The sequence below is a fragment of the Mirounga leonina genome, unplaced genomic scaffold, assembly GCF_011800145.1.
Source record: "Mirounga leonina isolate KUSES-001 unplaced genomic scaffold, KU_Mleo_1.0 Mir_242, whole genome shotgun sequence".
Classification (NCBI taxonomy): domain Eukaryota; kingdom Metazoa; phylum Chordata; class Mammalia; order Carnivora; family Phocidae; genus Mirounga; species Mirounga leonina.
The window spans coordinates 36974-49311 of record NW_023270627.1 but is presented as its reverse complement, the minus strand read 5'-3'; the positions used below and the strand labels follow the sequence as shown (position 1 = coordinate 49311).

At 41.0% G+C, this 12338-nt stretch overlaps 1 protein-coding gene and 1 long non-coding RNA gene across 2 annotated transcripts in view; both read right to left on the bottom strand.

The window, feature by feature from the left end:
* ABI1 (abl interactor 1) overlaps positions 1-12338 on the bottom strand; it is a gene marked incomplete at its 5' end in the record, with an annotated part of 138076 nt that overhangs the window by 88770 nt on the left and 36968 nt on the right. The window lies entirely within an intron of this gene.
* Positions 3430-8790, bottom strand: LOC118026575. The gene is made up of 2 exons (XR_004683622.1): positions 8750-8790; positions 3430-5720 (listed from the first exon to the last, which is right to left on the bottom strand). It is a non-coding gene; the product is annotated as an uncharacterized LOC118026575 (long non-coding RNA).

Genomic DNA, 12338 nt, shown 5'->3' with positions numbered 1-12338 from the left:
GGGAGGGAAAAATGAAACAAGACGAAACCGGAGAGGGAGACAAACCGTAAGAGACTCTTAATCTCCGGAAACAAACTGAGGGTTACTGGAGTGGAGGGGGGTGGGAGGGATGGGGTGGCTGGGTGATGGACATTGGGGAGGGTAAGTACTATGGTGAGCGCTGTGAATTGTTTAAGACTGATGAATCACAGACCTGTACCCCTGAAACAAATAATACATCATATGTTAATAAAAAAATTAAAAAAAAAAAAAAGGAAATTGTTACAAATGCTGAATAGAACTTGTGAGCCAAACTGAGCATGAGATCACAGTCTTTACTCAGACTGGCCTTACTAAGTCTGTGCCCTTATACAATCAGACTGCCTGAAAATTGGGAGAAAATCATTGGCCTCCCATGAGGTTGTTATAATAAATAAGGCAATGGGGTCCTGGGATCGAGTCCCACACTGGGCTCTCTGCTCCGCGGGGAGCCTGCTTCTCCCTCCCCCACTCCCCGTGCTTGTGTTCCCTCTCTCGCTGTGTCTCTGTCAAATAAATAAATAAAATCTTTAAAAAATAAATAAATAGGGGGGCGACTGGGTGGCTCAGTCTGCCTTCAGCTCAGGGTCCTGGGATCGAGCCCCGCATCAGGCTCCCTGCTCCGCGGGAAGCCTGCTTCTCCCTCTCCTACTCCCCCTGCTTGTGTTCCCTCTCTCGCTGTGTCTCTCTCTGTCAAATAAATAAATAAAATCTTTAATAAATAAATAAATAAATAAATAAATAAATAAGGCAATGGATGGGAACTGCTATACCAAATTAAAAAAAAAAAAACCTAACTAAAATAACCTTTACCCTTCAACCCTGACATTTTTTAATGTTCAAAACATAGATGTTATTTTAAAAATCCAAACCAGCTGGGGCACCTGGTTTGGTGTCCAACTCTTGGTTTTGACTCAGGTTGCTGGGCTCCACATTGGGAGTCTGCCTGAGATTCTCGCTCTCCCTCTGTCCCTCCCCCTGCTCGTGCTTGTGCACTCTCTCTCAAATAAATAAATCTTTTTTTACAAATATATAAATAAATAATAAAATATAATAAAAACCAGTTGTCTTACAGAAAGTCCTATAAACTGGATTTGTCTGATTATTTCCTTATGATTAGATTCTGATTAAACAAAGTGGCAAAAATACTATATAGGTGATGCTGTCAACTTTCCACTGCAGGTGACACAAATATCTTTTAAGATAAGGCTCTATCATTATTTCCAGAATGTTCTTCCAAGCTGCTGACACCAATTCTGCACATTTTGATGCTAGTGCTAACTTAATCTTAGCAGAAGGTGTCACCCTCCAAAATTGTCTTAAGGCAAAACCCAGGACTCTATTCTTTCCTCAAATGGTCCATAAATGATCTGTTAACAGGTTGCAATAGTCCAGTTAAACCACCAGCAAAAACAACCAAGTTCACACAAATACAAGAACTACTGCTCTGGGTGACAGCTTTTTAGCTGTAAAATGCATCCCAATTTCAGAAATGTTAAAATGAAGGGGTGAGGAGGAAGTTTCTTAGAATTGATTATATATACAGCATATAAGGAACACTTCTTGGTCTAAGGGCCCTGTATTTTTTTTCTTTCAAAGATTTTATTCATCCATTTGAGAGAGAGAGAGAGCACCAGCAGGGTAAAGAGGCAGAGGGAGACGGAGAAGCAGACTCCTGCTGAGCAGGGAGCCTTCTAAGGGCCCTTTAAAAAAAATGTTAATGCTAATAGGAAGAATTTAAAATGTTAAGTTTTAAAACCTGTAACAGGAAGAGTTTTATATATCATAAAGTACACAAAACATCTACTTTGCTGAAGGCCAACCTAAGGTTTGGTTGGTTTGAGACCTGAGAAACTTTCCAGGAGGAATCATAATCATTTTGTGGAGAATGGGGGGGGGGGGGCGCAGGCAGTGCACACAGGCCAAATGCTGGCTCACTACTGACAAATAAACCTATTTAGCATGGAGTCATGCATATTGGGGTTTGCATATTCTCAATACCCACTGAAAGGATATAATTTTCTCCAACATAATTCCCATTTCAAGAAAAGTGAAAAATAAATAAAAAGAAACCCTATCAGGTTATGGCAAATATCCAGCAAAAAGAACAAACTCTTTGCTTAACAATTCAGGCTGAAACCCAGTTATTGTAAGCGTTAGCACAGCTCTTCCTACCATCTCCCACTTAAGCAACTTCGAACAGGCCAATGAGCTTCCAGCAAAATCTAGGGGAAGTCTCACTCCCCCTGCTCTCTCTCTGTCAAATAAATAAAATCTAAAAAAAAAAAAAAAACACGCTTAATGGAAAACCTATAAGAACCCAGTTTTCAAAAGAGCAACCACTTTTTTTAAAAGATTTTATTTATTTATTTGAGAGAGAGAGAGAAAGCACAAGCAGGGGAGAGGGAGAAGCAGGCTCCCGCGGAGAAGGGAGCCCAACGTGGGGCTCGATTCCAGGACCCTGGGATCATGACCCGAACTGAAGGCAGCAGCTTAACCTGAGCCACTCAGATGCCCCAAGAAGAACTACATTTAAACACAAAATTAGTTACACATTTAAGTATTACTGACAGAATATATTTCATACTTAGTCCAAGACACTAGCTTCCTATTAACTCCAGGTTAACTAATTATATTCTCATATGATCTTCTTTCTTCTTAAAAGAATTACACTGAGAGGGGTGTGGGGGGGGATGGGTTAAAAAGGTGATGGGGATTAAGATATACACTTGTTTTTCTAGGGGTTTTTTTTGAAGATTTTATTTATTTTAGAGAGAGAGCACGCATGAGGGGAAAGAGGGGCAGAGGGGGAAGGAAAGGGAAAGGGAGAGAATTTCAGGCCAACTCAGCACTGAGCATGGAACCCAACACAGGGCTCAATCCCACCACCCTGAGATCACAACCTGAGCCAAAACCAAAAGTAGGATGCTCAACTGACTAAACCACCCAGGTGCCCCACGAAGTGCACTTGTGATGAGCACTGGGTGTTGTACGGAAGTGCTGAATCACTATATTGTATGCCTGAAACTAATATTATACTTTATGTTAATTAACTGGAATTTAAATAAAAACTTTAAAAAGAATTCAATTGAAAGAGGGCGCCTGGGTGGCTCAGATGATTAAGGATCTGCCTTCGGCTCAAGTCATGGTCCCAGAGTCCTGGGATGGAGTCCCACATTGGGCTCCCTGCTCAGCAGGGAGCCTGCTTCTCCCTCTGCCTCTCTCTCTCTCTGTCTCTTATGAATAAATAAAATTTTCAAAAAAAAAAAAAAAGAATTCAATTGAAAGAGTCATCATGATCAAGAGTGTATGTTGGGCAAGCACTTTCATATACTGCTGTAGGGTCCAATTAGACAACATGTATAACAGTTCTTTAAAATGCATATATTCTTCACTTCTAGGAATTTACCAAAAAAATAAAAGGTCAAGTGCAACAAACCAACAAACAAAACCAAACAAACAGAAAAAAAAAACACTGTATGTTTAAGGATGTCCAACCACCTTTGTTTATAATCACAAGAAAAAAAAAAATCTAAATGACCAATGACAGGTGATAAAAGAAATTCATATACTAGAATGCCATGTAGTCAATAAAAGTGATAGATATTTACCAACAAGTAAAGTGTATTAAGTCAGGATTCACACTGGGAAGCACAGCCACTAAGACTAACAGAATAAGAAATTACAGAATTTTACCTTACACAATTACAGAAATAGCTGGGAAAGTTGAGATAGTCCACAAGGGAAGTGGGAGGATCAGAAAGTCATCAGTCAATTTGAGAAACCAAACACACCCAGCTGGAGAAATGGGACTGCAAAGGAAATGCTCCTGGGGAGATCTGGGAAGCTATGCTTTTGCAGGTCTCGTATCAAGTGAGGGGCCTGATGCCACTGTTGACCAAACTGTCAGCAACCAGGAAAAAGAGCTACATGCAGAGTAAAGGAGATCAAGGTCAAGCTGGAACCCACCAACACCTCTGTGCCTCTTACTACATCTAACCACAAAAACCTTTAGAGGTTAATGAATGTTGCTTACGCAAATTCTCTTTTAGCCAATTTTAACCCACAACCATACAGGGAAGGAACCCTACTACAGAACTATGAGATACATAGTTTCAACTTAAGTAAACTGAAATAGTACAAACCACCACAGTACCCTCTGTCAATATGGCATATGTACAAACCTCTTTCATCATATTTAACTCTTGAATAAAGACAATAGCAAAAATATGCTTTAGTCTAACATGATACACTCAACCTCATACAACCAAAACGATTCTATCTCCCCAAAAGAGAATACAAAGTCTACTTTCTCTTTGAGTAATATTCATTCCTTTTCTAGCTGGCTGAGTTGTACTTCCCCTTTGATATCCTGTAACTTAAATACTGAAATATTAGGCTAACCCACTATTAACACATCTAAACATAAATATAAGAGAACTGGGGAGAGAGGAGAAAAATAATTGGTTAATATATATACAAATGTTAAGGTACAGAACAAATATAAATACTAGAGTTTTCATTCTGTAACTGGTCATGAGTCATAGCTGGTATTTAAAATGTTTTTCCACTATCTATCACATATTCCATTTGCCCTCAGCAATCATCTCATCTGGTTACTTTTCCTTGCCTGGTATGCTGACTCAAACCACTGCCATTAGCAGCCTTGCCTGTATTCGATTCTTTGAGTAATTCCATTAACTTTTATCACAGGGCATGGAAGTACTAAGAGGCACTCCAGATGATCTCCTGCATTCCATACATATTCCTTTTTACCACTGTAGCAGCAACCCAATCTCCACTTTGGAATCAGACTCAATCACCCTAACCAATATGGTAATCTTTTGCTTTGCCTATGAATTCACTGGCATGAGGAAGCCAAAGTGGCCAGAAGCTCAACTTCCAGTTCAAAAGAACCAATGCTGCATTCCCCAGCATTCCTCTCTAAATCAGCATATCCCAGAGCTGTGAGAAAAGAAGCAAAAATTTTGCTAGTAGACCAGTAGGGGTAATAGTGAGAAGAATTCACTCCCTGCCAACCTCTTAATTCCCTAACTTATGAATGCTGGCTACAGAAGAAATACCACCACACACTGGTGCCTGATTCAGAGACTGGACCACATCTTAGAGAACATTACCCTAGCACCACATAGGAACTGCCACCAGCTGCTTAAGAGTAGTGGGGAACATGGTAAAATCAGAAATTCCATGAATATGAGCCCAATGCCACCTTTTACTTGCTGTAAAATGAGCTGCCTGGTCAAAAGCAATGTGATATGGGGGCGCCTGGGCGGCTCAGTTGGTTAAGCATCTGACTTACTGTTTTCGGCACACTGGGCTCCCCACTCAGTGAGGAGTCCGCTTCAGATTCTTTCTCCCTCTCCCTCCCCTTCTGCCTTTCACTGCTCATGCGCGCAATTTCTAATAAATAAATAAATAAAAATCTTTTAAAAGGGGGGGCAACGTGATATGAAATACCAGAGGAATGATGCTATCTCAGGGATTCAGTTTCAGCACTCTGTTATTAGCAAGGTGGTCATTCAGCAGTAGTGGCAGCCAGGCTGGTCTTGGTGAATAGAAGTCCATATTACTTAGCATATGCACACACAACCTCCATGCCTGCACCCTGGCATCTTTTTCATGAGCCCGTTGAGCAATGATAGAGGTGGATGAGGAAATAGGCTAGAATTCAGAGGTTATACCTCGTCCACTTGATTATTAAGATCCTTCTCTGCTGTGGTTGCTCTTTGATGGGCATTCACAATGAACACAAACATTAGCTGATGTCCATTCATAAGCATATCTATATATCTATTCCCCGTACTTCCAATTATGTTCTTTCCAGGTCCGTAACGAATAAGCCCAAGAACTGCTACTGCCATGAGTCAGAATGGATCTACATCTCTAACCATCTCTTTCCAGGCAAAATAAATAAGTAGGTACACTGCTCAAAGTTCTACTCATCAGAATTTCCCTTCACCACTGCCCTTCCGGGTCACCCCTGATTGTGGCTACAGTGCTATAAATATCCATATTCAGGTGGTACCAGCATATGATCCAAAATCATCTGTAAACTCGGTCTAAGTTTTCTTCCTCAGTCAACTGAAACTCCTTATGAGACCACAGGTATCGGATGAAAGTGAAGAAGCAAAGATGCTGGGGTATGAACCACAAGAAAAGATGTATATTCAGTAAAAAAGCAGGTTACAAAATGACTATGTACCTGCTTTTTATTTTTTTTTAAGATTCTATTTATTTATTTGAGAGAGAGAGAGAGAGAGAGAGAGAGTGTGTGTGTGTGTGTGTGTGTGTGAGAGAGAGAGAGAGAGAGAGAGAGAGAGCAGGGGGAGGGAGAAAGGGGAAGAGAGAATCTCAAGCAGACCCACACTGAGTGCGGAGCCCAATGCAGTTGGACACTTAACCAACTGAGCCAGATAGCCACCCCGAAAACCTGGTGGGTTTTTTTTGTTTTGTTTTGTTTTTTAAAGAAATCTGCATAGAGATCCCTGGGTGGCTCCAACTTTTGGTTCTGGCGCAGGTCATGATCTCAGGGTCATGAGATCCAGCCCCTAGACAGGCTCTGCACTCAGCATGGAGTTTGCATAAGAATCTCTCCCTCTCCCTCTGCCCCTCAGCCCACTCGCACTGCACACACACTCTCTCTAAAATAAAATAAGTAAATGAAATCTTTAAAATATGTATGTTTTATATATATAATACATATTTGTACAAATATAAAATATAAAAATAAAATATACATATATTATACATATATTAGTAAATATCCCTGGATGATGAGATATGGGTGACTTCTAATATTCTTTATATTTTTTTCTGTATCCCATTTTTTCAATGATCATCTCTTCGATAATCAGAAAGAAATTATTTTTACTAAGAAAATTTTTATATAATCTTAATGGAAAAAAACACATTACATACCTGTGTATATAGTGTGACCTAATTTTGTTTGCTATAATTAAATACCTATGCAAACTAACTCACCAGATATTGAGAGGAGATACATCAGCATTATTTCCAATTACAGCAGGATTATATAAATGATTTGTGTTTTCATCTTCATTCTTCTGTGGAGTTTCCAAATGTTCTATAATCATATGTAACATTTTTACTGCAACCAGCTTGCAGACACCAGGAAACTAAAAATAAGGCTAATAATTCCTCACTACCACCCCATCAAACAGAAAAGGGAAAACAGAAAGAACTTGAATCCTTGATAATACAAAGCTAAAGAATTAACCAATCCTGAGGACGCCTGGGTGGCTCAGTCAGTTAAGTGACTACCTTCGGCTCAGGTCATGATCCTGGAGTCCTGGGATCGAGTCCCACATCAGGCTCCCGGCTCAGCGGGGGGCCTGCTTCTCCCTCTGACCCTCTCCCCTCTCATGCTGTTTCTCACTCTCTCTCCCTCTCAAATAAATAAAATCTTAAAAAAGAAAAAGAATTAACCAACCCTGGGATAACCCTACTTTGGAATTTCTTGTGATATAAAATAATATATGGGGGCGCCTGGGTGGCTCAGTCATTAGGCGTCTGCATTTGGTTCAGGTCATGATCCCAGGGTCCTGGGATCTAGCCCCACATCGGGCTCCCTGCTCCGCGGGAAGCCTGCTTCTCCCTCTCCCACTCCCCCTGCTTGTGTTCCCTCTCTGGCTGTCTCTCTCTCTGTCAAATAAATTAAAAAAAAAAAAAAAATCTTAAAAAAAATAAATTAAATAATATATGTTCCTTATTGTTTAAGCCTGAGTTCTTTTTTTTTTTAAGATTTTATTTATTTATCTGACAGAGAGAGAGACAGCGAAAGAGGGAACACAAGCAGGGGGAGAAGGAGAGGGAGAAGCAGGCTTCCTGCGGAGCAGGGAGCCCGATGTGGGGCTCTATCCCAAGACCCTGGGATCATGACCCAAGCCAAAGGCAGATGCTTAACGACTGAGCCACCCAGGCGCCCCACCTGAGTTCTTTTTTATTAACTACAGCCAAATGCATCCTGAATAATTTTTTTTAAAGATTTTATTTATTTGACAGAGAGAAGCACAGTTAGAGAGGGAACACAAGCAGGGGGAGTGGGAGAGGGAGAAGCAGGCTTCCCGCCGAGCAGGGAGCCCGATGAGGGGCTTGATCCCAGGATCCTGGGATCAAGACCTGAGCCGAAGGCAGACGCTTAACTACTGAGACACCCAGGCGCCCAACATCCTTAATAATTTTTATATGGGAAGGGGCAGAGTACATTCCAAAAAAAGTGTTTTGGTTAAACTTGAAAGTAACACACTAATTCTCCTTGTCATACAGACAAAAAAATCTATTAGGGTAACTCCCAATTTACCAAGGCCATTTTCTAAACTAGTTCACTAATTTATAGCTGGTTGTGTTTACTCATTAAAAGGTTATCTGAGGAGCACCTCAGTGGTGTAGTAGACTGAGCATCTGACTCTTGGTTTTGCCTCAAGTCATGATCTCAGGGTCATAAGATAGACCACGGCATCAGCGCGGAGTCTGCTTAAGATTCTCACTGCCTCTCCTCTGGCCCTCCTCTTCTCCTTCTCTCTCTCTCTCAGCAGTAGTGGCAGCCAGGCTGGTCTTGGTGAATGGAAGTCCGTATTGCTTAGCATATGCACACACAACCTCCATGCCTGCACCCTGGCATCTTTTTCATGAGCCCATTGAGCAATGATAGAGGTGGATGTGGAAATAGGCTAGAATTCAGAGGTTATACCTCGTCTGAGGTATATTTTTTTTTAAAACGTTATCTGGGGGCGCCTAGGTGGCTCAGTCGGTTAAGCATCTGCCTTCAGCACAGGTCATGATCCCAGGGTCCTGGGATCAAGACCCACATCGGGCTCCCTGCTCAGTGGAGAGCCTGCTTCTCCCTCTCCCTCTGCAGCTCCCCCTGCTTGTGTGTTCATGCGCTCTCCCTGTCAAATAAATAAAATCTTTTAAAAAAAAATCTGAGAAATCAGTCTAGTTTGCCCTTCTCACAAGGCAATTATATTTTAATCTGTTTTAGTCTGCTCAGGCTGCCAGAACAAAATGTTGAATGGCTTCAACAATAGAAACTTACTTTCTAACATATTTAGAGGATGAAAAATCCAAGATCAGCATTCTGTTTCTGGTGAGAGCTCTCTTCCCGGCTTGCAGAGGTCCACCTTTTCAATATGTTCTCACATGATGGAGAGAGATTGATTTCTGGTGTCGCTTCCTCTTCTATAAGGACTCCAGTTCTATCAGAGCCACACCCTATACCTCATTTAACCTTAATCACCTACTTAAAGACCCTTTCTCCAATACAGTAACAAGGGGGGGTTGGGGTTTCATCATAAATTTGGGGCAGGGGAACATAATCCAATGCCTCAAACATTAGGAAATATAGCCATCTTACTAATATTCAAAATATACTTTTTTTTTTTTAAAGATTTTATTTATTTGGCAGAGAGAGAGATAGCGAGAGCAGGAACACAAGCAGGGGGAGTGGGAGAGGGAGAAGCAGGCTTCCCGCGGAGCAGGGAGCCTGATGCGGGGCTCCATCCCAGGACCCTGGGATCATGACCTGAGCCGAAGGCAGACGCTTAACGACTGAGCCACCCAAAATATACTTTTTTTTTTTTTAAAGATTTTATTTATTTATTTGAGACAGAGAGAATGAGAAAGAGAGAGCACATGAGAGGGGGGAGGGTCAGAGGCAGAAGCAGGCTCCCTGCCGAGCAGGGAGCCCGATGCGGGACTCGATCCCAGGACTCCAGGATCATGACCTGAGCCGAAAGCAGTCGCTTAACCAACTGAGCCACCCAGGCGCCCCAAAATATACTCTTGATAGTAATACTTTTAACAGCTATACATTTAGTTTCCAAAGCATTTTCACACAGTAAACTAAGCAGACATCCCGATTTCACAGATAAGGGCTCAGAGATACTAATTTGTCCAAGTATCCTCTAACTAGTAAACAGAGGAGCTAGGACTAGAACCCGGGTCTGCATCTTCATCCAAAGGTCTTTACACAGCTCTTACTCTTGTCATATGGACTTAAGGGACTGAAATTTTATTTCACCTAACATTTTTAACAACAGAAGCAGCTTGGGGGTCAGAAAGGAGAAGGGCAAAGAGCAAAAGATAGAGTTCAAAGCAAAATGTAATGAACAAGGACATTAGCCTGGAGGTGAGCAAGCCTCAGTAGTCTGCAAGCACAAGGGAGAAATACACCACAAGACTAGAGAAATCCTATGGGCCCTTGAGGAATTTGGACTTCATCCTGAGGCTACAAGGGAGCCACAGAAGGATTTTCAGGAAGAAAAAGCACAAACTAGTTTTTGGCTTTAGAAAGAACACTTCAGGTGCAGTTTTATAAAGTGGACTGGGAAAACACAGAGAAGACAAGAATGGAGAGAGGAATTCTGTTGTAATATGTACTCTGTACCACACACAAGAAAGGCATCTATCTTTATGTTAAATATCCCATTTAGAATAACTTACAATGAGGAAAAAGAAATTTGGTGAAGTTAAGTAATTTGCCCAAAGTACCACTGCTAGGGAAACAGAACCACTATGTCTCTCCAAAGGCCATGGTCTTCCACTATACCACACTGACTCCCAGTCTATAATTCTAAGACAGAACAAAATACAATTCCAATGTGTCAGAGTGAAACTACTAAAGTTGTTCCTCTAAGATTAATCACCCCAAGTCATCATTAACTAATTTGTATACCAAATGAATTCTAATTAACTGGAAGGGAAGAGAATAGAGAAAGCTGACTTTCTCAGGGCAGCTGAGAATGTTTTTGATCTACAAAACAATTAATGCTCTGAATAGAGGCTCTATAAATGAGAGAAACAAAAATTAAACATTTAACACTTTTCTAAGTTATTCCTCACTAAAGTAACAAATTCACATCTTCAATTTATCCTCAAATAAATGTGACTCCATTAGGAAATTACTTAAGGACCATAATGCATCACTTTGTAAACTATTAGGTAAGGTGGTAGTTAATACTGTCACAATCAGTTACCACCCTTAATTAACTGACTTGAGAACAACAAAGTACTTCTGCTTTTAAAGAGAAAAAAAAAAAAAGGTTCTATAAATACCAACAAAAGTACCTTGTCCTACCATTGACTGCGTATTTCCTCACTTACACCAGCTTACAACAGTCTCACAAATCAGTCTTGGACGTCTCCATCCTAGTGATTCATTAACCACATTTTTCAAACCAAAAATCAGGACCAGTATGACACTATCTGACATTATATTTACCCTAATCTCAGGAAACAAACTGAGGGTTGCTGGAGTGGTGGGAGGTGGGAGGGATGGCGCGGCTGGGTGATAGACATTGGGGAGGGTATGTGCTATGGCGAGCGCTGTGAACTGTGCAAGACTGTTGAATCACAGATCTGTACCTCTGAAACAAATACGTTATATGTTAAAAAAAAAAAAAAAGAAGAAGAAGAAGAAGAAGATGATGACGACAGCAGGAGGGGAAGAATGAAGGGGGGGAAATAGGAGGGGGAGATGAACCATGAGAGACAATGGACTCTGAAAAACAAACTGAGGGTTCTAGAGGGGAGGGAGGTGGGAGGATGGGTTAGCCTGGTGATGGGTATTAAAGAGGGCACGTTCTGCATGGAGCACTGGGTGTTATATGCAAATAATGAATCATGGAACACTACATCAAAAACTAATGATGTAACGTATGGTGATTAACATAATAATAAAAAAATTTTTAAAAAGGTAGGAGAATTATAAAAGTATAAGACTCAATTAATAAACCTTTACTGAAATCAACTGAATTTTTAAGTTACAGCCATGCCAAAAAGAGATGTAGAATCATTTGTGTAGCTAGTCCAAAAAATCTGAGATATGAACACACACATCAGTTATAAAATAGAAAGACACAAAAGAGGAAGAAATACTTTATTAATAAATTACCAGATACTGAATCCAAACCAAATAATTTAACCAGTTAGAAATCTAAATGCCAAGGGTGCCTGGGTGGTTCAGTCGGTTAAGCATCTGCCTTTGGTTCAGGTCATGATCCCAAGGTCCTGGGATAGAGCCCTGCATCGGGCTCCCTGTTCAGTGGGGAGCCTGCTTCTCCCTCTCCCTTTGCCCCTGCTCATGTTCTTTCTTTCAAATAAATAATGTTTTTTAAAATTTTTTTAAAAAAGAAATCTAAATGCCAACTAAGGAGATACAGTAGCATTAAAAAGAAAGCTACCGGGGCCGCCTGGGTGGCTCAGTCGTTAAACGTCTGCCTTCGGCTCAGGTCATGATCCCAGGGTCCTGGGATCGAGCCCCGCATCGGGCTCCCTGCTCG